The sequence below is a fragment of the Zeugodacus cucurbitae genome, chromosome 5 (assembly GCF_028554725.1).
Source record: "Zeugodacus cucurbitae isolate PBARC_wt_2022May chromosome 5, idZeuCucr1.2, whole genome shotgun sequence".
Lineage (NCBI taxonomy): Eukaryota > Metazoa > Arthropoda > Insecta > Diptera > Tephritidae > Zeugodacus > Zeugodacus cucurbitae.
Genome location: NC_071670.1, coordinates 39,842,199 through 39,865,439, shown reverse-complemented (window position 1 = coordinate 39,865,439; position 23,241 = coordinate 39,842,199). Strand labels below are relative to the sequence as shown.

The following is a 23,241-nucleotide window of genomic DNA, read 5'->3' as shown; positions in this document are numbered from 1 at the left end:
ATTCGCGCGGTCGGGCTATGATAGTTGTGTTTTTGTGTAGTGATTGGAATATAAAATAACTCTCAATGATTTTTTTCTATAAAAATTATATTTGAATGCGTTTTTTTTGCATTTTTCTGTGCATGTGTCCATATAGCAACGCCAGGCAGGTTAGACCAGTGGTATATCTAACGTTGCAAGAAGCTTTGGATTTTTTAGAGGAAGTGTGTTCTGGTAATGAAAACGATGTTCCTACTAATATCCAGGCACTCTACATCGAGTCACCTTATCAGGATGGGGATGTAAGTGGGGAAGATGATGGCGAGGATGAAGGTGGAGTTCCAGACAATGTATGCCCAGCACAACTTAAAGCCGGATGTGAAATTGTATTTGAAAATAGTACGCGAATGAAAGCTAACGATTGTAATTTAGAGGATGTCAATGACGAGGAACCGTATGACGATGCTTTAGACGATTGTTTGCCGAGCTAGTTCTGATAGGTTTGACACTCTTTGGAAACTACGCCCACTGACTGACCATATAAAGGCCAAAATGACTGAAAACTTTCACCCAGAACAAAATCTCTCATATGACGAAAGTATGATTGCATATTTCGGTCGCCATGGATGTAAACAGTTCATAAAAGGAATGTCAATTCGTTTCGGATGCAAAGCTTGGTCTCTTTGCACTCCTAGAGGATATACGATCAATTTTGAAATATACTAAGGTAAGAATCCGAGGGTGAATCCTAAATATGAAGAACGTTTGGGCACTTGCGCAGCTCCACTCTTGTGTATGATTGACGAATTTTCGGAAGAGGTGCAAGAACTTCCGTTATCCTTTTACTTTGATAATCTTTTCACTGGAATACCATTGATGATTTATTTGAAAAAAAAAGAGGTTTCCAGGCTACCAGTACAATTCGAGAAAACCGAATTCCAAAAAGTTGGCCTATTCCACATAAGAAGGATTTGCGTAAACAGCAAAGAGGATATTACGAAAGCGTGGAAATCAAAGAAGAGTCAATTTATCTGACTAAACGGGTAGATAACTCGGTAGTCTGCCTTGCATCGACATGTTTTAGTGGCGAACCAAAATCCACAGCCTCTCGCTACAGTAGAGAATTGCGTAGGAAAATACCAGTTCCACGTCCGTGCGTTGTAACTCAATACAACAAATTTATGTCGGGTGTAGATCGATTTGACCAAAATGTTGCAAGCCACCGCATAAGCTTTAGAGGAAAAAATGGTGGTATTCCATCTTTACTTGGCTTATTGATGCAAGCTTGCAAAACAGCTGGCTTCTTTATAGATCCGCTAATGAAAATAAGTCATTTAAGGATTTTAAGAGAGAAGTAGCCATTTACTACTGCAAGCACTACGGCGTCGAACTGAAAAGGTTCCAAAAAACCTCAAATAAACGAACTGAATCCGTAACGAATGTCCTGCGCTATGAGAAGACTGATCACCTTGTGGTTCCAATTAGAAATAAAAGGCGATGTGCAGGTGTATGCAATTCCATCGTGCGAACAGCCTGCAAAAAATGCGATGTTGGACTTTGTTTGCCTTGCTTCGAAGCATATCATACAAAAATGTGAAAAACCAGGATTTTTCAATAAAAGATTGTATCATCTCAATGATATTTAATAAAATGAATTCATTATTTTTGAATTTTTAATGATATATAATAAAGAGAATTGAAAATTTTTGTTTTGAAGTTTGATTTTTGGGGGTTGCGGAATGATTTTCTACATATATGTAAACTTGTGGCCTATGGTACCTAGCGTTGTCATATGGCAACAGGACATTTCAAGGACCCTGGGTCCAGGACATAAAATCTAATGCCACAGTTTTTTTAGTTTACCCAAAAGGATACCGCAAAAAAAATCTTTTCAAAATTCCACAAAAAATTTTCGTAGGGTGATTCGGGTTAACTCGAATTTCTATAAGTCGAAGTTCTCCACAACTCGAACTCTTAAATTGGCAATAGAAGTCAAATTCCATACAAATTTCGTTCCATAAGTTGAACTTTTCCACCAGAGCATAATACAAAATTTAAAATTTTACTATCAAGAAGCTATTTTAAAGGAGTCCCTATATTCATATGGAAGCGAACAAAAAATATGATATTAAACTTATAGATTTATTAAATCGCGTAACAAAGGCATGAGATATAGACGTCAAGAGCCAAACCATAGCAAACTGCAACAAACAAAATTTCAAAATACATGATTTAATGCATTTAAATAAAACTTTTTCCGAAGTAAATAACTAAAACTGTGGGTAAATCAATATTTTACAACTTTTTGAAAAATTTATTTTTAATGAAAATTTCTCTTAATCTCTCTTTAACTCTCTTTAACTCGAAGTTTTTTTGTGGATTATGATGATTCGAGTTAGAGTAGTTCCACTGTATTATCCTTTAGAACTCTTTATTCGGCACTTAACATCAACATGCACACTAAAAACTTGAATCGTTTTTTATGAAGTGAGGTTCTTTGAATTTTTTTTTGAATTCTCGAAAATAAGTCTTTCTGAATCAGCTGGGATTGTTGGCACAAGAATTCTTTGGTGGAGAATTTCGGAAACTAAACTTGCTACGTGAAAAATTCGTTTCCATAAGTTTCATGAAAAATCCTTTTGAATTCAGAAAGTGCTTAAACGACAACGTTAATCTATATTTGGTCAATAAGTTCGGCTAGGAATGTGAATTAGATGTGAAATCCACAAATGGATTTTTAATTGCTGGAATCCTCTAGTAAGGAGTCAAATACAAGTATCAGTCCTCAATGGAACTGCGCTCTAATACTTCAGACAAAAATAAATTATTTTTGTAAGGAGCACTTTCAGAAAGTTTCGAAGAATTTTAGTGCTAATATTAGATATTAAGTCCGAAATGATTCAATAATTATTCTGCAACTTTATAACTATAATCCGTTAAAGACTCTCTCAAAAATCTAAAATACCTCGGGTGCATTGTTCTAATATGAGTTTCAAAATTGAAGTTTGTATTGATTGTTGTAATAATTGTATAGATTGGTTCGAAAATTTCTGCCCAGCCTTCGATTAAATCTATGGTTTTCGTTATTATAGTAGATATAGAAACCAGTACCTGACTAGAGGAACCTGGGCAAACAGCTGCTTAGCCTTATTAAATAACATTTGCTTTAAGATCTATAAGAGATAGAAGGACATTGAAATTTTTTCTTAGGGTGATCGAGGATCGTTCGTAATTAGTTACTGACTTGCGTACACTTCTGAGAACCTCTCTGACGATCAGCACGTATGTATGTAATTAATTTTATAAACAGCGAGAACTCCGTTTCATTTACACCACTTCAGTGACTCTGTATTGGGTATGAGTCCTAACTAATATGACTACATATTCATATCAAAAGTAATTTAATAATATATTAATTAAACTAGATTCATATTATGTCTAGTTTTGAACTGGTAAGAGGGGGTCAGTTTCGAACCAGTCAAAAGTATAGTCTCTAATGTCTCACGTTTTCCCTTGGTCGTATATCCGTCTACATTTAACATCTACTTGGGGAAAACAGGCAATTTACATGAGGGTGCCATACATTCGCAAGTCGCCGTTTATAGTGCAATTAAGGGGTGGCCCTCTCAAGGAATATGCCCATACTCGTATGCATTTATAAACCCACAAGCTTGCATTCCCATATCTACTTGAACTCGAGAAGTGTTTAACATGTGCAGGTGTGTGTTTCCGTTTAAAGCGACGGAAATCAATTTACACGTCAAAAGCGCGTTTAAGTGTCAAAAAGGTCCTTGGCGAATTGTAGAAAGTGGCGACATAGTGGGCGATTAAATGTAACAACTGTACATATATGACTACTTACATATGAACATACATATGCATGTGTGCCAGGAACAATTTAAGGGCATATGTATGTATGCATGCGGTTGAAAGGACCCTTTATACATACATATGTTTGCATGTTGTATATAAATTAAGTGATTTTTCTACGGTGATAAGTCATTCATGACACACAAATGAGCAAACTTGTAAATGCATATGTATTGTATGTAAGCATGTATATGTTTAAAGCAATAATTTGCCATTCAACATTTATTTCAAGAATTTCAATTAATCACACCATTAAAGTGTTTCATTAAAAGTAGGGCGAATAATTAATTAACTTCATTTAAATAACTCAAATGGACAGTATGGCGGATAAAGAGACATTACTGAGAGGCGGGCTTGCTCAAGGGTATATAATGTTGTAATTCTTTACTCTTCCATTTATATTTTATGCTTACATAAATAGTAATTTAATGACCAAACTAATGAATTTAATGATACAAACCTGGCATTGAAATTACATATATGTTTTAAAAATGGGCCCAATCGGTTCACAACCACCGCCTACTTCCCATATACCAGAACTTTGCAGTTCGATTATAATATACTAGCCGACCGCTCCGGCTTCGCACGGCTTTAAACAAACATTTCAAAAGTTATAAGTTTTTACACACGCTTCCATACATATGTATGTACTTCCCGTTTCTTGCGTGGGTTCATTTAAAAAAGTAAGAAGAAGAAAATTCGAGCATGATATATTTTTTGTAATGAGCTAAATCTTGATTACGACCTCTAGTCTTTGGTGTCCGATGAAGATAGCGGAATACAACTTTACACCTATATCGATAAAGATTAAAGGTAACGGAAGTCTCATAACGGAAGCGGATATGATACAAATCGAAGTCTTCTATGAACAGGAAACATTTATGTTAAGCTCTGAAGCTGACGCTGCTTCATTCACTGAGCACTTTCTGGAGAAGGGAAGTTTCCTGTCCAATTTCGCTCTTTATCGAACATCCGTTTCCGGTAAAATATTTCCGATTCTGGCACATCATTCTCATATCTGGTTCCATCGGTTATCACATATCTTGCTTCAGTTGACTCATTCCGTTTCCGGATGCCCCACTTCCAGTTTCAGTAACCAATATTCAGCCACCCCATTTCCGGTTCCGGTAACATCATATCCGGTTACCCCATGATGTCAATGACCCGACCCTGATCACGTGATGACATTTTAAGATCACGTGATTTTTTTGTTTACAGGTCATTGACCCCGTCCAGATCACGTGATGTAGTTACAGGATCACGTGATATTTTTGGTTAACAGGTCATTGACCCCGTCCAGATCACGTGATGTCATTACAAGATCACGTGGTATTTTTGTTTACATTTTTGAGTGTGGTCTTTGGTATCCGATGTCTTCCACTCGGATTATGAAGTAAGCTTGTGTATTTCTAATATTTTGACGATTTTCAGTTTCAGATAAAGATTCTCCTGAGTCTTTTTGTTACCCTCACCTGGGAGCTATTTCCAGAAAGTTTAGATTATAGCAATAGATATAGCCTATGTTACTCGAGGTGAATGCAGCTTTCGAAAGTTTTGAAATCGGCACAGTAGTTTTTGAGCTTATTCATTACAAACAGACATACAAATCTTTCCTCTTTATAATAGTAGTATAGATGAAGATATCGGAAACATACTTCATTAATAGTGTGGAATCGCCCTTCTAAAATTATCCGAAATCGGACCATAAGTATTCAAGGCCCCTTATATGGAACATGAGGACCTCAGGGCTTCAAATAAATTTTCTACGGAAAATATAGGTAAGTCTCTCAGATATTTTGAGGAAATTCATAGGGAATATGTTTATTCTAATAATATGTTTCCGTGCCAAAAATTAGTGAAATCGAGTCATAACTTCCCCTAGCTCCCATATACCTAATATTAGGGTTTTCAAACTTTTAATGGACTTTATATCCCGAATATGTGTATTATATTGAGAAAATTAAATATATAAAATGCGAGAGTATAAAATGTTCGGTTACACCCGAACTTAGCCCTTCCTTACTTGTTTTCTTCTGGCTTTAGTTAAGCCTTTAGCTTGGTAATTCTCGAACCTTGTAGTATTATCTAAATAAAGATGTGCATACTTCATTGTTTCCAAGACAATCGAATTTTCTTCACTGCAGTGATCCGAGTTTATCTTAAGGATTGACTTATATCATGATCGAAAGAATTCATTTTGATCTAGACGCCCTCCTTAATTTCCTGCTGCTTGCTATGCAGAGATTCGGAAGTGTGATGCAAACTAAAAATGATTGGAAGACGGATAAGCTTATTATTATAGTTCCTCCAGTTCATAATTATTTCTCCTCTTTGTTCATTGACCTTGGCAGTCGATAAATCGGGCCACAGAGTATTCGATCAACTTTATTCCGTGAAATGTTTTTACTGCCAATTGATTATCACGACTTTTTCAAAGGGTGCCCACCTCTGAGTCCTATGTAGAAGATAATTTGAAGCCTCTCCGAATGCTATAGACCACATGTATTTCTTGAATTGTATGTCGCCCTGCCAGACATCCCTTTAAATTGAATTAAGTAAGATATAAATTTTCTCATTTTTAATAAATTCCATTGTAATTGTCAAATTGTAATTTTCAATTCACTATCATAAATTAACCGTTATATTGCACGCGGTTAAATGAAAACATTACAGTTTAATTAAGTAATTTTCACACTCAATAAACTCATTTGTTTTCATTTTTATGTGCTATATTAATATTTGTAAAATTATTTCAATCTGCCACAAATTGGTATTATCAGTTGCGTTGGCGTTGCCACAAACGGTGAATTTCGCTCGCTAACCAAACAACGAACAAAAACAAAACCACAGATGGAATATTGACATTTTGGCGGGTGAAATATGAACCGAGCAACAACAAGTACGAATTATACAAACATCAAGTGAAAACAAAAGCAAATACAACTAAAAAAAATGCAAACAAAAGCAAAAACAAAAATCATCAAATTGGTTGCTAGCACTGCTATGGTGGAAGCAAAATCAACAGCCAAGAGGAGGAGAGAAAAAGTAAAAGCATAGTAACGCGTAAGGCAGGTCAAAAAACGAGAGCGGCCGAATTTCACATTCGCAATTTGTAAGAATTAAATGGAAATATATCTCATTTAAAGACGGACAAACGTAACTCAGTATATCGATTATATCAGGGGGAAGGAATGGATTAATATTACCCATTTTTTGCTTAAGACCACATTAAGCTTAAGGGGTTAGGGGTAGTCAGAGACACAAAAAAATTACACTCTCCTGTAATTTTTTGTTGCTTTTAAATATTTTATTTTACAAAAGTAATAATATGGCATTATTACACAATATTTTTTCCTTGAAGTCACGAAAATTTGAAAGAAAAAAAATTATAATTTCCAAAGTTTTAGCTGTTTGTGTTGACCCAGTTCAAAAACGGTCCTTGCGGTGACAATCTAAGTCCTTGGAGATCCATCTAAAATCAATCGGATACGAAAAATTAGTTTTATAAATAGATAATCCTGGGCCTGATCGAAGCATTTTTGCTGTTTTCAGAAATTAACAAAGGGCGGCCTCAGTAATTTTTTTTTTCTAGATTTTTGGGAAAAAATCAACAGTTATTTGGTCTTAAGAAATTGAAATTTTTGAAAAAAAGATAAAGCTTCGATCAGGCCTAAGATTATTATGCATTCCCAAAGCTGTATAAATTTCTGTAAAATCTACTGAGTGGGTTTCGAATTACAGTTGACACCAGTTCTAAATACATTGTTTTGAGAAAAACGCATTTAACTCGAAAAGTAATTATCGGATCAACTTCAAAGGAAGGACAAAGAAAGTGAAAATTGGAATTTTGGCATACATTTCTCAAAAAAAAAAAAAAATCGGTCAAATTTGCTTGACTTTTTTTAAATAGTTGTAATTAAAAAAAAAAAAAATAAAATCCTTCGTTCAAGCACGAGTAAATTGTATCTCGAATACCTGTTCAAAATTTCATCAAGATCGGTTGAGTAGTTTTCGAGAACATTTGACAACCGACTTTGAAAACACGGTTCCGAGAAAAACGCGTTTAAAGTTTTGAGTAAGAATAGTACTTGACTTGCAGCGCACACCTTCCAAAGGCTGTATCTCCGAAACTATTATTCGGATCGATTTGAAAATTTAGTATGATATTCTTGAGATGTTGTAGAAATTAACAAAAAATCGATTTTTTGAATCCACGAAACCCATGAAACCCCTTAAAACCTCTTACAAATTTGCCGATAAAGACAACCTGATGGGGATTTTTATATCAGGTATTTTATGGCCCGGTTTCATCTATATTTGGTTCCAAATCACAATATCATCACAAGATCACTTATTTTATTTCATTAATATATCGTCGACTGACCATTGGATCGGAGAGGAATCAACTATTCGTCATATCACTTTGGAACGATGTGGAGCGCCCTTGTACTAGGTTTTAATTTAATATCTGGTTTAATGCTTGGGCTATCTATTGTAAAGCCCCTTTTAAGAGGATATGTGCCTAAAACCCGCAGGCCTGTACCATTTGTATTCCTATCATCCATCCATGCGACCGATTTCTAGCACCCAATACCAATATACTCTTAGAGCCAATTTCAGCCTCGGAATATTTGTATTACATTTCATCAAGATGCCGAAATGTAAATGATGTATTCAATTTATCGTTTGTCTAGATGGACGGTTGAACTGACGGACTGTCAGAAAGATACCGGGAAATTAAGTCCGCTTAATAAAGTCGAGATAGAGAGTTCTTACAACGAAACTATTTTACTCTAGCGCAGCATGCTGCGCGAGTATAAATATTCAGCATTTTGCATTAAATTTTAGGCGCAACAAAAATTAGCGTCGCATAAAAGTTAGCGGATGATATTACAAGTGGAAAGGATAGTCGACAGGAGGTGTAGAATTGGGCGTATTAGCGTAATGCGAAGCAAAAGCAGTGCTAGTGAGGGGGAGAGAGTGGGCGGTCGGGCGAGGGCTTAAGTGTTGTGGGAAAAGGCGTCGCGTTTCATTGCCTCTTATTTTGTTTATTTAGTTTATTGCGTTGGCAAACACTTTACGACCACTAAACCCAAATCTGCAGCGCCACGAGCAACTAAAAAAGCAGACGAAGCATCAAGGACGACGTGTCTGTTGCATATGCATTGAAACTTACATAATAGCTACACATATGCGCATGTGCTTGTGTGGGTGGTATAGTAGTGTGTGTGTGCATGCGTAATATCCATGTAATCCGTTATTTGCAAGACATGGCGCGCGGATTAGGCCACGCTGTGCACTCACTCGCGATAAATCTTCTCATATACGTATACATAGACATGTAAATACAGTGCTGGACATAATATTAGCGTACAGTGTGTAATATACTTGTACATAAAGTGACGTAACTCTAAAATATATAGTTTAGCAGAGTCAACGGATCAAACGGATCAGACTCGGTATTTCTTACGAGTTTAAGTAGTCGTCTCTTCGATTGGTGAACATATTAAGCTAAAATCTGGCAATGTTAAGTAACAAATCGTTAGTTTCTAAAATTTTAGTCTATATTTTAGTCTATATCTGTCATTCGTACAAAGACGACTTTAAAAAATCTGAACTCTATGTGAACATTTATATGATTCCTAGAAGACTTTTCTTCTACTCGTGTTGGAAATATAATCGTATTAATTTGGTCTAAACTTTTACATTGTTTAATCTGGCTATCGTTCACGGTTATCCTTCACGTGTTAGAACAATAATGATAATGGACTTGAGAATTTTTTGTTCGGGTCAGGCCGATCACTTCAGGGAATACAGCACTGGACATAAAAGAACTGGTCAGTAAGAAAATTTCAATTAAGAGATAAAATATTCATCCAAGCAAAAATGAAAATGAGGGATTGTTTGAATTTGTGGTTCCTCGGCTTCTGTGCGACTCACTGTTTTTTTTATAATCGTTCCAGGTTTTTAATTGGGTTTAAATCGGGGTTGATCGCAGTTATTACTTATGATAGAGATTAATAACAGGTAGTAGGTCTGTGACATGGCTCACAGTCGTCCTGAAAGATGACGTCGTTTTGTTGTTGATACAGTACTTTGATGGAGGATACAAATTGGCTTCCGTTGACTCTACCTTAAATTAAATGAATGCCTTTAGTACATTATAAGAAAAAACGCCAGGACGGTCTGCTGTTTACTAGCTGGTGTACTCATGTTTGCAGGCATTCTGCGCTGAACCGTTTGTCTGACTTTCTCCAAAGATATTAAATTTGTATTCATCCGACAAAATTACGGTCTGTCATCAATCCACCGACCAACTTCCATGCTCTTTCGCCCATACATGACGCAGTTTCTTCATTTATCGCCTCCAAAACGGTCTTTTTGAAATACGTCGGCCTTTGAATCCTGCCCCTCTGAGTTTCCGGAGAATCGTTGATGCATCCACTATCACTTCTATCGCATAATTAAGGACCTTTTTATTATCTAATGAGGATTTAATGCGATCCAGTAGACAAAAAAGTCAGGTGGGTTTGTCTTCGTCCATCCTCGTCTTTCGGATCCTTACAGACACTTTTTGCCGAGCAAAAGAAGCCATCTCCCGAAATTTCTTGTTGAAATCTGCTACAGAAGCCTTGCTGACTCCCTCAATTTACGATATTTGCCTGGAATTTTGATTCTCCTGCCATAAGGCTAATATTTGCCCTTCATTGACAGCAGTTATTTGTCACATGTCACCTTATCGAATTGTCCAACCATAAATAATATGGATCTTTTATGTCGTCTCAAAATTGTTCAAAATTCTTATGATCCAGCAATTAAAATCGGAAACATTTTGTATACGACGATATTAATGAAAGCAGTTTAGGGTTCCTTACATTTCGGATGTTCAAAGAAGACTTGTCGTTGCACTGAATATAGCGGATTTTTTTAGACCAGGCACAATTTTGGTTATATCACATATCCAACGACTTGATGGGTGTAGTTGACATAATGAACAAGAAAAGAGTCCAAGATTCATCCCTATTGGAGCATCCCTATTTTTCTTTCGACTGACGTGAAAGTATAGATTTCAATAACAAACTAGTGTCTTTTGAAGAGTTATGGGGGTTATATCAGGAGAATTCTAGCTTAGCCTTTAATCTTTTCTCCGAGGACTTTTATGGAAATTTATTCTTCAAAGTTTACACAATCAACTCTAACGGGTTGAGTTTTCTTCTATAGTGTACTTGAAAAAAGATAGCATAATTAATAACGACTTTTCTTCTTTATGCTTCATTGCAGCTTACGCGTTCACCATTACCATTTAGCTCTTTATTTATTATTTTATTTTTTAACCGCCACATAAATACTTGTCTCTTGTGGAAATTTGACTTAAAATTCAAATTCAGCGCATATTTATATGTCAGTGCAGCCAATGATGTCCAATATATTTTGTGCTAAGCCCAGAGTATAGAACGCAGCGGGGAATTAGCGCTTTCATTGCCAACACATGTTATGTACGTGCATTTGATATTTATGTGACAAATACGATGGCGGCTGTGGCACACTTGCTGCTTTCGAAAGCGCGCTGGCTGCGCGGAGATATAAGCCGGGACTCCCCGGCGGCTTAGTTGACAATTTTGATTAGAGGCTTATTATGATACCGCAAACGCCGCACCGAACAAAAATTTGGGGCGAAAATATAGAATAATATGTGAAATTTGGATAGACGAGTACATGTGCATATATGTATGTATATTTATGGCAGCATATCCAAAACATATAACAACGACGGCGACATGACAGCTACATTAGCGAGGCTTGTTTTCTGCGCGCGTACACATAGAGGCTACATAAGTAGTATATATATGTAAATCACACACGTGTCTGGCTCATTCAATGCGCCAGCACGCAAGCCGAAATCCGTGCAACGACGCATAGAGGATAAATTCCGGGGTGGTGAAAAACAAAAAAAACCGCCAAAGGACAATGCCAAAGATAGCGCCTAAAAGCAGGCAATTGTGTGCGTACCACAGCATGGCAGAGCATGATTGCTTGGCATGCGGAAACGACACTATGGCCGGAAATGGAGTGACAGGAAGTGAGAGACTGAGCCCATCGGCAATGGCAGCCACAGTGCTGCTGCTGCTCGTGATGGTCGCAGTGGCAGTAGCAGTGATAGCGACTGCGGCGGCAGCTGAGAGTTGAAAACTGCGTGCGTTCACAAAAGCGGGAATGTGGTGAACGCACCAGAGGGATCATAAATTTCGCACTTTCCTCACTGTGTCCGTTTGTGAGCTGTGCTACTACTGCTCTTATTGTTGTTGTGGTTTCTCTTGCAACAGTTGTTGTCATTCACACAGTTGTTTATCTGTCTTTCATTGCATTTGCGTTCTGTCTCAGCCTCATCTCGTTGTTAGTTTCAAATTTTCACTGCCACTCACATTTCAACCCCTCTCTCTTCTGCTATTCATCAGTGTTGGCAAACGAAAAGCAGCAGATGATCATATGAGCATTGTAGCCATTAACAGCTCTGGCGCCTAGAATGCCGCAAAGGCGTCACTCATTAATTTTGTGTAATACTCGAAATTGGCTTGCCAATTGTCGTATTGTGTGTAGGCTTTGCTGTTCCTTAGTAGTTTATAACTGTTAAATGGGCTCTGCTGTATTTGGCGCGTTCTTGATGTACTACAGTTTCGGTTGCTTATTGTCGAGTGTAAAGGAGCCTAGCTGTCTGTTATGCAAATTAGAAGTGGTTTCCAGTTAAGGAAGTGCTTCAAAGTATACAGGGTGATCGAAGTAGAACTGAGAGAAACTTAAAATTTTAAAAGAAATCAACTTCTTAAAAATACTTTGTGATATGCAGATGACCAGATTCATTGGTGTATGCAGTATTTTTAAAAGCAAAATTGATCTGCTAAGAATATACGTGAAATATGTGAATCCGTTGTTATCTTATAATGTGTAATCTGGACTTAATAGAGTATAAAGTAAGTATAAACAGCTTTGATAAATCGGAATAAAGCAATATCATAAAAAAATTACAGTTATGCAGAAATTATTCTATCGTATCCAAAGGCGCTTGACTTTCTAGAGAATTTCTTCTAAATATGAATATCAATGGGATGCGAACTGCATAAATGTTAGCAAGATTTTTTTATTGTCGTAGAGCAGTTTCAGAGTTGTCCCAATTAGGGGCTATTCCCGTGTAACCCATAAAAAAGTAGGCGATTCTCGCGAATTTTTTTAAAAGAAAGTACTCCGATCGAATGTTTCGAGGTTTTTTGGACATAATAAGGAATATTTTCAGCTAGATTTTAAGATTTTTTTTACAAATATATTGAAAAATAACGTTTGTGTCTTTGGAGGTGCCAAAAAACAAAGATCCCCAACTGCTGACATGATTCAGCAGCTGAAACAAAAGAATTTATAAATGTTATTAAAGTTGAAGGTATTTCCCATACAATGACCTAAAATTTTTGAAAAATACCAAAAATTAAAAAAAAATGGAGTAGTTTAAGAAAAAGGGGTGTTTTATGTAAAAAAAATGACAATTTTCAGCCAATCAAAAAGATAATAGGCCATTGTATCTATACTACTATTATAAAGAGGAAAGATTTTTATATACGTTTGTAATGAATAAACTCAAAAACTACTGTGCCGTTTGGAAAAGCTACGTTCACCCCGAGTAACATAGGCTATATTTTTTTGCTAGAATCTCAACTTTCTGGAAATAGTTCCCAGGTGAAGGTATCAAAATTACTCCGTGATGGAGAATCTTAATCTGAAACTGAAAATCGTCTTGCAAGTCATTCTCTTCGCATTGCAATCGCGTACCAGAGAGTGGAGTAACAAGCGCTCGTAGCTGAAAATTTCAAAACCTTCCAAGTCCGCTCTTGAGGGTCGAGTATGGATCGTGTGCAGGGGCTTAAAGAACATAAAATCGCACTAGCGTTCCCAACGCGTTCATATTCAGAGAGAAAGATAATGCACATCAAAGACTAAAGGTCGTAATAAGTTTTAGCTCATTACAAATAAAATATAATTTCATGTTCGAGTTTTCCTCATTTTACTTTTTTTTTATAGGAACCCAGGCAAGAAACGAGAAAGTACACACATCTGTAGTCGGTAGTAAATATGTTCAAGAATACTCAGTTTGAATTTGAAGTCAATCGGTCGACTTCCCGTTGAGCTATGTTGTCAGCAATGTCGTTTCGAGACAATCGCGTTTAAAGTTTCAACTATAGAGGTTTATACCTACGACTGGGCGCTCTTTAGAACGCTGCCATTCGAAGGCTATTCAAGATACGACCTTGCCGGTTTCACAGGATATTTTTGAAAGTATAAACTATTGAATAAACAAATAAAAAAATCGACTTTTTGAAAGTGTCACACTGGTATAGCCCCTTAAAAGCTACTTAGTCTTATAATCAATTCGGTGCCTACCAGTTCAAGAGAAAATAAGGAAGATATTATAATTTTCTAAGTATATTTAAATTTAAATTTCTCAATTAACGTATTATTTTTTAATTATTTTAGGCAGTCTAGTAATCTACTAATCTCTTCTGTAGTGCTCAAACGTCTGAGGGAAAATAAACTGGGATTTTGATGTATGTAAATGGAGATTCATGCTAGTTTGCATTGTTTCCGAACAGCTGATCAATTTATCAAGGATGCTGTGTAACATTCGTCGTCCAAAGGACATATTCCTTGTCAAGTCTATGTAAGTACAGTACATTTTAATTACAAATCTAAAACTACGTGCAACGAATATTCTTCGCAATTGTTGAACGGATTAAGAAGATTGGGAGGTGAGTTGTAAATTCTTCAAAAAGCTCATATATATATATATATATATTTGGCGTAGGAACCGCTTTAAGCGATTATAGCCGAATCCACCAGAGCGCGCCACTCATTCCTCCTTTTTGCTTTTTGGCGCCAACTGGAAACACCAAGTGAAGCCAGGTCACTTTGCACTTGGTCTTTCCACCGGAGTGGAGGTCGTCCTCTTCCGCGGCTTCCTCCAGCGGGTACTGCATCGAATACTTTCAGTGCTGGAGTGTTTTCGTCCATACGGACAACATGACCTAGCCAGCGTAGCCGCTGTCTTTTTATTCGCTGAACTATGTCAATGTCGTCGTATAAATCGTACAGCTCATCGTTCCATCGTCTGCGGTATTCGCCGTTGCCAATGTTTAGAGGACCATAAATCTTGCGCAAAACCTTTCTCTCGAAAACCCCAAGAGTCGTCTCATCGGATGTTGTCATCGTCCACGCTTCAGCGCCATACATCAGGACGGGAATAATGAGCGACTTATAGAGTTTGATTTTGGTTCGTCGAGAGAGGACTTTTCTTTTCAATTGCCTACTCAGTCCAAAGTAGCACCTGTTGGCAAGAGTGATTCTGCGTTGGATTTCAAGGCTGACATTGTTGGTGTTGTTAATGCTGGTTCCCAGATAAACGAAATTATCTACAACTTCAATGTTATGACTGTCAACAGTGACGTGGGAGCCAAGACGCGAGTGCGCTGACTGTTTGTTCGATGACAGGAGATATTTCGTCTTGTCCTCATTCACCACCAGACCCATACGCTTCGCTTCTTTATCTAGTCTGGAAAACGCAGAACAAACGGCGCGGTTGTTGCTTCCGATGATATCAATATCATCGGCATACGCCAGGAGCTGTACACTCTTGTAGAAGATTGTACCCTCTCTATTTAGTTCTGCAGCTCGTATTATTTTTTCCAGCAATAGATTGAAGAAGTCGCACGATAGTGAGTCACCCTGTCTGAAGCCTCGTTTGGTATCGAACGGCTCGGAGAGGTCCTTCCCGATCCTGACGGAGCTTTTGGTGTTGCTCAACGTCAGCTTACATAGCCGTATTAGTTTTGCAGGGATACCAAATTCAGACATCGCGGCATAAAGGCAGCTCCTTTTCGTGCTATCGAAGGCAGCTTTAAAATCGATAAAAAGATGGTGAGTATCGATTCTTCTCTCTCGGGTCTTTTCCAAGATTTGGCGCATGGTGAATATCTGGTCCATTGTGGATTTTCCAGGTCTAAAGCCACACTGATAAGGTCCAATCAGTTCGTTGACGGTGGGCTTTAGTCTTTCACACAATACGCTCGACAAAACCTTATATGCGATATTGAGGAGACTTATACCACGGTAGTTGGCGCAGATTGTGGGGTCTCCCTTCTTATGGATTGGGCAGAGCACACTAAGATTCCAATCGTCAGGCATGCTTTCTTCCGACCATATTCTACAAAGAAGCTGATGCATGCACCTTATCAGTTCTTCGCCGCCGTATTTGAATAGCTCGGCCGGTAATCCATCGGCCCCCGCCGCTTTGTTGTTCTTCAAGCGGGCAATTGCTATTCGAATTTCTTCATGGTCGGGTAATGGAACATCTATTCCATCGTCATCGATTGGGGAATCGGGTTCGCCATCTCCTGGTGTTGTACTTTCACTGCCATTGAGCAGGTCGGAGAAGTGTTCCCTCCATAATCCCAGTGTGCTCTGGACATCCGTTACCAGATTACCTTCTCGGTCCCTACATGATAATGCTCCGGTCTTGAAACCTTCTGTTAATCGCCTCATCTTTTCATAAAATTTTCGAGCATTACCCATGTCGGCCAGCTTTTCAAGCTTTTCATACTCACGCATTTCGGCCTCTTTCTTTTTACGTCTGCAAATGCGTCTCGCTTCCCTCTTCAGTTCTCGATATCTATCCCACCCCGAACGTGTTGTGGTCGATCGCAACGTTGCGAGGTAGGCAGTCTGTTTTCTCTCCACTGCGGAACGACAATTCTCATCGTACCAACTGGTTTTTTGGCGTTGCCGGAGACCAATTGTTTCGGCTGCAGCGGTATGCAATGAGTTTGAGATGCCGTTCCACAGCTCCCTTATATCGAGATGCTGATGAGTGCTCTCAGAGAGCAGGAGTGCAAGTCGAGTAGAAAATCGTTCGGCTGTCGGTTGTGATTGCAGCTTTTCGACGTCGAACCTTCCTTGTGTTTGTTGACGGGCGTTCTTTGCTGCACAGAGGCGAGTGCGTATCTTTGCTGCTACTAGATAATGATCCGAGTCAATGTTTGGTCCTCGGAGCGTACGCACGTCTAAAACACTGGAGACATGTCTTCCGTCTATCACAACGTGATCGATTTGATTGCGCGTGTTTCGATCAGGGGACAGCCACGTTGCTTGATGAATTTTTTTATGCTGGAATCTGGTACTACAGACAACCATATTTCGGGCCCCAGCGAAGTCGATCAGCCTCAGGCCGTTTGGCGATGTTTCGTCATGGAGGCTGAATTTTCCGACTGTTGTGCCAAAGACACCTTCTTTACCCACCCTGGCGTTAAAATCGCCAAGCACGATTTTGACATCGTGGCGGGGGCAGCGCTCATAGGTGCGTTCTAGGCGCTCATAGAAAGCATCTTTGGTCACATCGTCCTTCTCTTCCGTTGGGGCGTGGGCGCAAATCAGCGATATGTTGAAGAACCTCGCTTTGATGCGGATTATGGCAAGACGTTCATCCACCGGGGTGAATGCCAGGACTCGGCGACGTAGTCTCTCTCCCACCACAAATCCAACACCGAATTTGCGCTCCTTTATATGGCCGCTGTAGTAGATGTCACAAGGACCCACCTTCTTCCGTCCTTGTCCCGTCCATCGCACTTCTTGGACGGCGGTGATGTCAGCCTTTAGTTGTATGAGGACATCAACCAGCTGGGCAGAGGCACCTTCCCAATTAAGAGTCCGGACATTCCAGGTGCATGCCCTCAAATCATGATCCTTAGTACGTTTGCAGGGGTCGTCATCAAAAGGGGGGTTTCTCATCCGAGGCTCAGTGTTTGTTTTCATTGGGGAGATTTTTTTTATGTGGTGGGTCCCAAGCCCTACGCACAACCGCACAAGCGGGCTTCGCCTTCTCACTTTAGCTCGCCTCCAAACGGATGTCTGTTAGCTACCCAGGGGATACTTGGTCTAAAACCGGAAGTCGTGAGCTGCTTGAGTCATATGCAAAAGAATCGTTCCTGGCCACTCCCAAGTGAATTTCAATCAGAAACTTTCCTCACTTGCGTGAACTTCTACATATGACCCCATCCCCATCAAAAAGCTCATACTCGCCATAAAATATGGTTAATGGTATTGTTATTATTAAAACGAACTAGAAATGAAATACTAATGTGATTACCATTACTGTCATTACTTTTAATTCTTATATTTTTCATCTACTATAAGATATTTTTTTATTAAGCAAATATTATTTTAATTTTGATTTAGAGGCATACCCTGTATGGTGACATTTCATTACAGAAATACTCATCTTCCCTTGAAAAATGTTAAAGTTTGTGGGTTTAATTGGGTAACCTTCTCAAAGTATAATCAGTCTGGATGTAAATTGTCATATCTTGCATACCAAATTTTGTTCTGGACGCCTACATTATCCGCTAATACTTTTATTTTTTATCTTTAAAATAGTGTACATATTCAATGTGAGAGGTGCATGGTAGTACACAAATTTTCGATGTGCGTCCCAGCGTTGTTTAATATAATATATTTGAAGATTATTTAGGAATATGAAAAAAAATCGCTTCTTTTTGGTCTTTTTGCTATCAATTCTATCAATTATTTTTTACATTGATTTAACTTTGTTGAATTATGTGAATATGATTTCAATGATTTTGATGTACCTAGTATCTTCTAGAAGCCTCGGCCGGGTGCGACTTCTAATACCTGGTTCTCTCCTCTTTCCTATATGGTTAAAGTCTTGGTTAGAAGAGATGACGAACAAGGGCCCACTGAAAGATTGGATGGGCTTATTTCGATCAAGTTATAAGACCAATTCCCAAGACATTTCTCATTATACTTGGACATACATAACCTGATTTTTATCCGGCGAAGGACTGTCAGCGACATTCCTCAGAACTATTTTCGAAGCTCCATGAAAATTTCACTACTTCTAGAGTTTTGAGTAATCTCATTACAATTAAGTAACCTTACAAGTTTAAAACAAGTATATACATACAAAAGACACCAAAAAGCAATAAAAAATTAAAAAAAAGAGAACAGAGTGCAAATAAAAATTTCCAAAATTATTATTAAGTGCAAAACGGAGGTGAAAGGAATCCACACTTACTTCACACCACACACACGTCGGTCCACAAAATTTTTGCATTGCCAACAGCACTGCAACAAAGTGTCCACTTGAGCACACCGAGTGAGGCGAGTCCTCCTGTCGCAGGCGCGAATGTCAAGCAATGTAATTTTGCATAATTATGAAACACAAATGATGCGTTAAGAGAGTGCGTCGCGGCGTACGTGCGGTGCAAAGCAGATTTGCTGGCGGTGTTGCAACGCATTGCAGACTGTTGCCGGGCAAAAACAATTTGAAAATGGCTTTACAAGGACACTTCAGTGAGTCATGACAAAACAAACACGTTATGTAGGCGGCGTACGTAGCAACAACAACATTTTGTTGTTGCACATTTTCACGCACCCACAGACTGGTCTGCGACTGGCATTGTCGCTATTGTGATTATGAGTATGTTGCAATACAGTGCTGGGCGATAGTGTTCTAAGATTTTTAAAAAGTCTTCTAACGTCTGGTAATAATATTTGTCCTTCCTGTAATAACTTCATAACTATCCTGTCCCACAGTGTGGTTCCCATGCTTCGTTTTCTTGGATTAAAATGTCAATCTGCATAAAATTTATTTAAATTAGATAAAATTGCTGTATTCAAAACTGTCTTCCATCGATGAAATCATCAATGGGGCAGATCCTATGGAAGCGATTCGGTATTTTATCCTTCTCATACATAGATAATTTTTCTGTATATCAACTACGATTATGGGAAAGATCTGTTAGATCAGAAAGCATTTCTGTGAATTAGACTTTTAGACTTTATAAGATTCGCGACGTATTTTGCTCTTTTAGTTTTATATCTGTGTCAGCCCAAGTTGTAAAGTGACTATCTGATCGGTTCGATAAAGCTATTTTGAAAGACCGACAGGGTGACCAGTTTCTACAATGGAACCCTGGAATACATATACTTAGATTTGTTCGTAGGAACTCGAAATCAGTCTCATGAACTTCTTTATCTTCTGTATTGTCTCAATAACCACCTAGTCCTAGTCTTCTCTCCGTTATATTTCCTAAGAAAAATTTTATTCTCTTTGACTGGCTGTATGGAAGTCGTTATCCTTTTCCATATATTATAAATTTACTTCAAAAGGGTTATAAGGTTTCATTTTCTTCCTCAAAAAATATAAATTTGCTTTTCAATTCCGCACTTAGTCTTCGAGATCCACAAAAGTACTACGAGGTTGATTGTGTTCGGTGTTTATGGTATATTGATTCTATAATAATTGGAAGTGGATTGAATCTACACTCGTGTAAGATCCAATTGACTTAGGACTTCACACTTAATTGTCTTAGATAAAGTCGTCTGGAAAACGTTTTTCGGAATATTTGGAAGAGAGTCCAAATTCTAGTCGAGTTGCTGTGGCTGTGATATTTTGTTTTGCACATTGTGGACGGTTGCTGTATTGGTTCAAACTTTTTAAAGAACAAAGTCGGCGAAGACACTGCCTTACACGAAAATCTTTGTAAAAGGAATCTGGAAAATTGGACACGTGGTCCAAGCTAGACAGTGTCATGTACCCCTGAATAGATGTCATGATCCTTATTCGCCATAAAAGATGAATGATGGATGAACCTCTGGTGGCTGAACCACACAGACCTCTATATTTTCTTTTGTGGGAGTTTCTGTATATTCAGCTCCAATAAGTTACAGTCGCAACAAGTCACAGCTGAACGTTTCTTTTCAATATTATTTTTTTCAATTTCACCACGGTTCTCGTTAAAATACAACTTGATCGGTTATAGTTTTTCAAAAATTACCCACTCAGAATATCCAACACTTGCCCGATCATTATTTACCGTTACTGTATGCATATACGTACAAAGTGTAAAATGTTGCATTACAATTTGAGTGTCGCTGCATGACGCTACAGCTACTGCTGCTGTTGTTGTTATTATTGCGTCCTTCTGCTGTTGACAAAATTTATGCGAAAAATGCTAATTTTATACAGCACACGAGACACTTATGGGCCTACGGCATGCCGATGTGGCTAGTTGACGCCAGAAGCAGGCCTATCGATCGTTGCACCGCAAGTCAAATGCGCCACACTTGCAGCGGTATACCGAGGCGCACACACATTCATACAAATCACACAGTACGCCAAATGTGTGATTTTTACGCAAATTTATTTTGCTAACGGCTGTGATTACGATTAATTAGCTGCACGCGTGTCGCTCCCTTTCGATGTAGGCGCATCAATCTGCATCTGAATCTGAATTTGCAACGGCATGTCGCATTCGTCGCATTTCCATCATTTGCAATAGCCAATGGATCCGCAAATCAACGATATTAACTTATAGTGACATGCAACATGTAAAGTAGTAGATCAACATACTCGTATGCATGTACGTTAGTTCGCCACCTTCGGCGTTCCACGGATAGTGTGTTTGCCATTACGCATTTTACCTACGTTACTCATACGCCACGTAGGGTGCGTGCGTGCATGGCGACTATGTGCTGGAATTTACGATGACAATAAACGCGTTAAATGCGTTTGCGGTGCATCTGTGCTTGATTGCAGTTGACACACACTCATAAGCAAACACATTTGAATCACTGCATTGAGGCATCCATACCTATAGATGTTGTGCAGAATTACAGTTGTTGGTCAATGAAATGGAAGCGAAGGATTTATTTTTGCCTTGGCTGCCTACGTGTCCATATGTTTGACGATATTTTGTCAAATGCCCAAACCGATTGCTTACGATTACTGAGATCACAGTGTAGAATTTCAATTTGGGCACCAACATCAATTTTCATAATTCATTCGCTTCACAGCTGTTAGAGATAAACATAATCTAAAATCGATGCGACAGAACATTAGTAATCTGTTTGCTATTTAGACTCTGCCGAAACCACTAGTCCTTAATAATCATATTCTTAAATTCGTACCAAAAAAACCCTCATTTGAACCCTTATTTTGGATTTTTTGTTAGCTGATTACTAATTGCCAAGTTTGATCTAGTGATAAAATAAAAATAGGGATCCGTCAATGAGAAGGACTATAGGAAAACATATTCCTTACAGTAAGCGTCAGGAGGACCCGACGCTATGACTTAATGTATTCGACAAACGCCGGCTGATTGAAAATATCTACTAGTATTAAGATCGACCAAAAGCTCTGAATCAGTGCACCAGTCAGAGAAAAAGCCGGACTTGACGATTATTCCTAACCCTGATCCTGGTTTTATCTGACGCACGGAGCAGACGTCACCGTTTTGAGATGGATATTGTATATGGAAGATTAGTTGAACTCCACAGAACATTTGGGCGGGGAGGGACTCTACCCAGTGACCGACGCGTTGTAGAGCTTAGTTTACGGTTCCTGGTATCACTGTTTTCTTGGCTATTGGTGATGCTGACCAACCAAATGGACGGACCTCTTCATTGCTGGTTTGAAGCTTTATAGAACATTTCTTGTGACATGTTCCATGCATATAATTATAATTGAATTAAAAATAAACGACTGAGGGTTTGTTGTTGTTGTAGTAGCAGAAAGCAATCTCCAAATAATTTTGAGGAATGTTGCGGAACTTGGGCGGATAAAAGTCTGGGCTCGTTCCGGTTACATAGATCCTCTTGAGATGCAGAAGTTTTTGGTTCATATTTCAACTACGAAATCCTACTAATGCGATAAACACGTAAAGGAAGGTCTAACGATCTCGCGTCTAATATTCTATGGGAGAGTCCGTAGATCTTCCTTTTTAGACAAAGATGATATCTACTTTGAACTGAACTGAAGTATTAAAATAGTTTCTAAATTGCATTCGGTGGTCCCGCATGCTTTCAAAACCTTTCTAACAGCCATCCTACTTTATTAAAGTCAAGGTTGGAATTCTTAAAATATCTGAAACGGAGCTCTTTGGCTCCAAATATACATTCTGTGGATGATTTAAGAAACTTGCAGCGTTACCAATAGCTCTTTGCTTTTGCTGCTGTTGATAATATGGCGTGGCTTGCTGCAAAAGAAAGGATCTCCATGAGTTTGTAAGTACAAGAAAAGTGGAACTTGACTTAACTTCTTTCTACAACAATTTCTATTCTAGCGTTTCTCTTTACTGACCACCCACTGTATTACGAGAAGAAGATACGTTTGTAACAATGTATTCTTAAATCTGTGTACTAGCAACATTTTGCATCCCATATATATGTATATTTGTATGCCAACGCACTATAGCGAAATTGAATTTTTAATTGCTCGCTCGCTGCCAGCCACAACCTTATGTCTGAGCTCGCTACCTATTCGCATGAGCGCATAAGCGT

At 38.4% G+C, this 23,241-nt stretch overlaps 1 protein-coding gene across 1 annotated transcript in view; it reads left to right on the top strand.

Annotated features, from left to right (window-relative positions):
* The window catches only part of LOC105215508 (uncharacterized), a 360,283-nt gene that overhangs the window by 28,343 nt on the left and 308,699 nt on the right, over positions 1-23,241 (top strand). Inside the window, exon 3 of the mRNA XM_054232144.1 lies at positions 14,368-14,551. The gene's annotated coding sequence lies outside the window, so the exon portion shown is untranslated. The remainder of the gene's footprint in view (positions 1-14,367; positions 14,552-23,241) is intronic.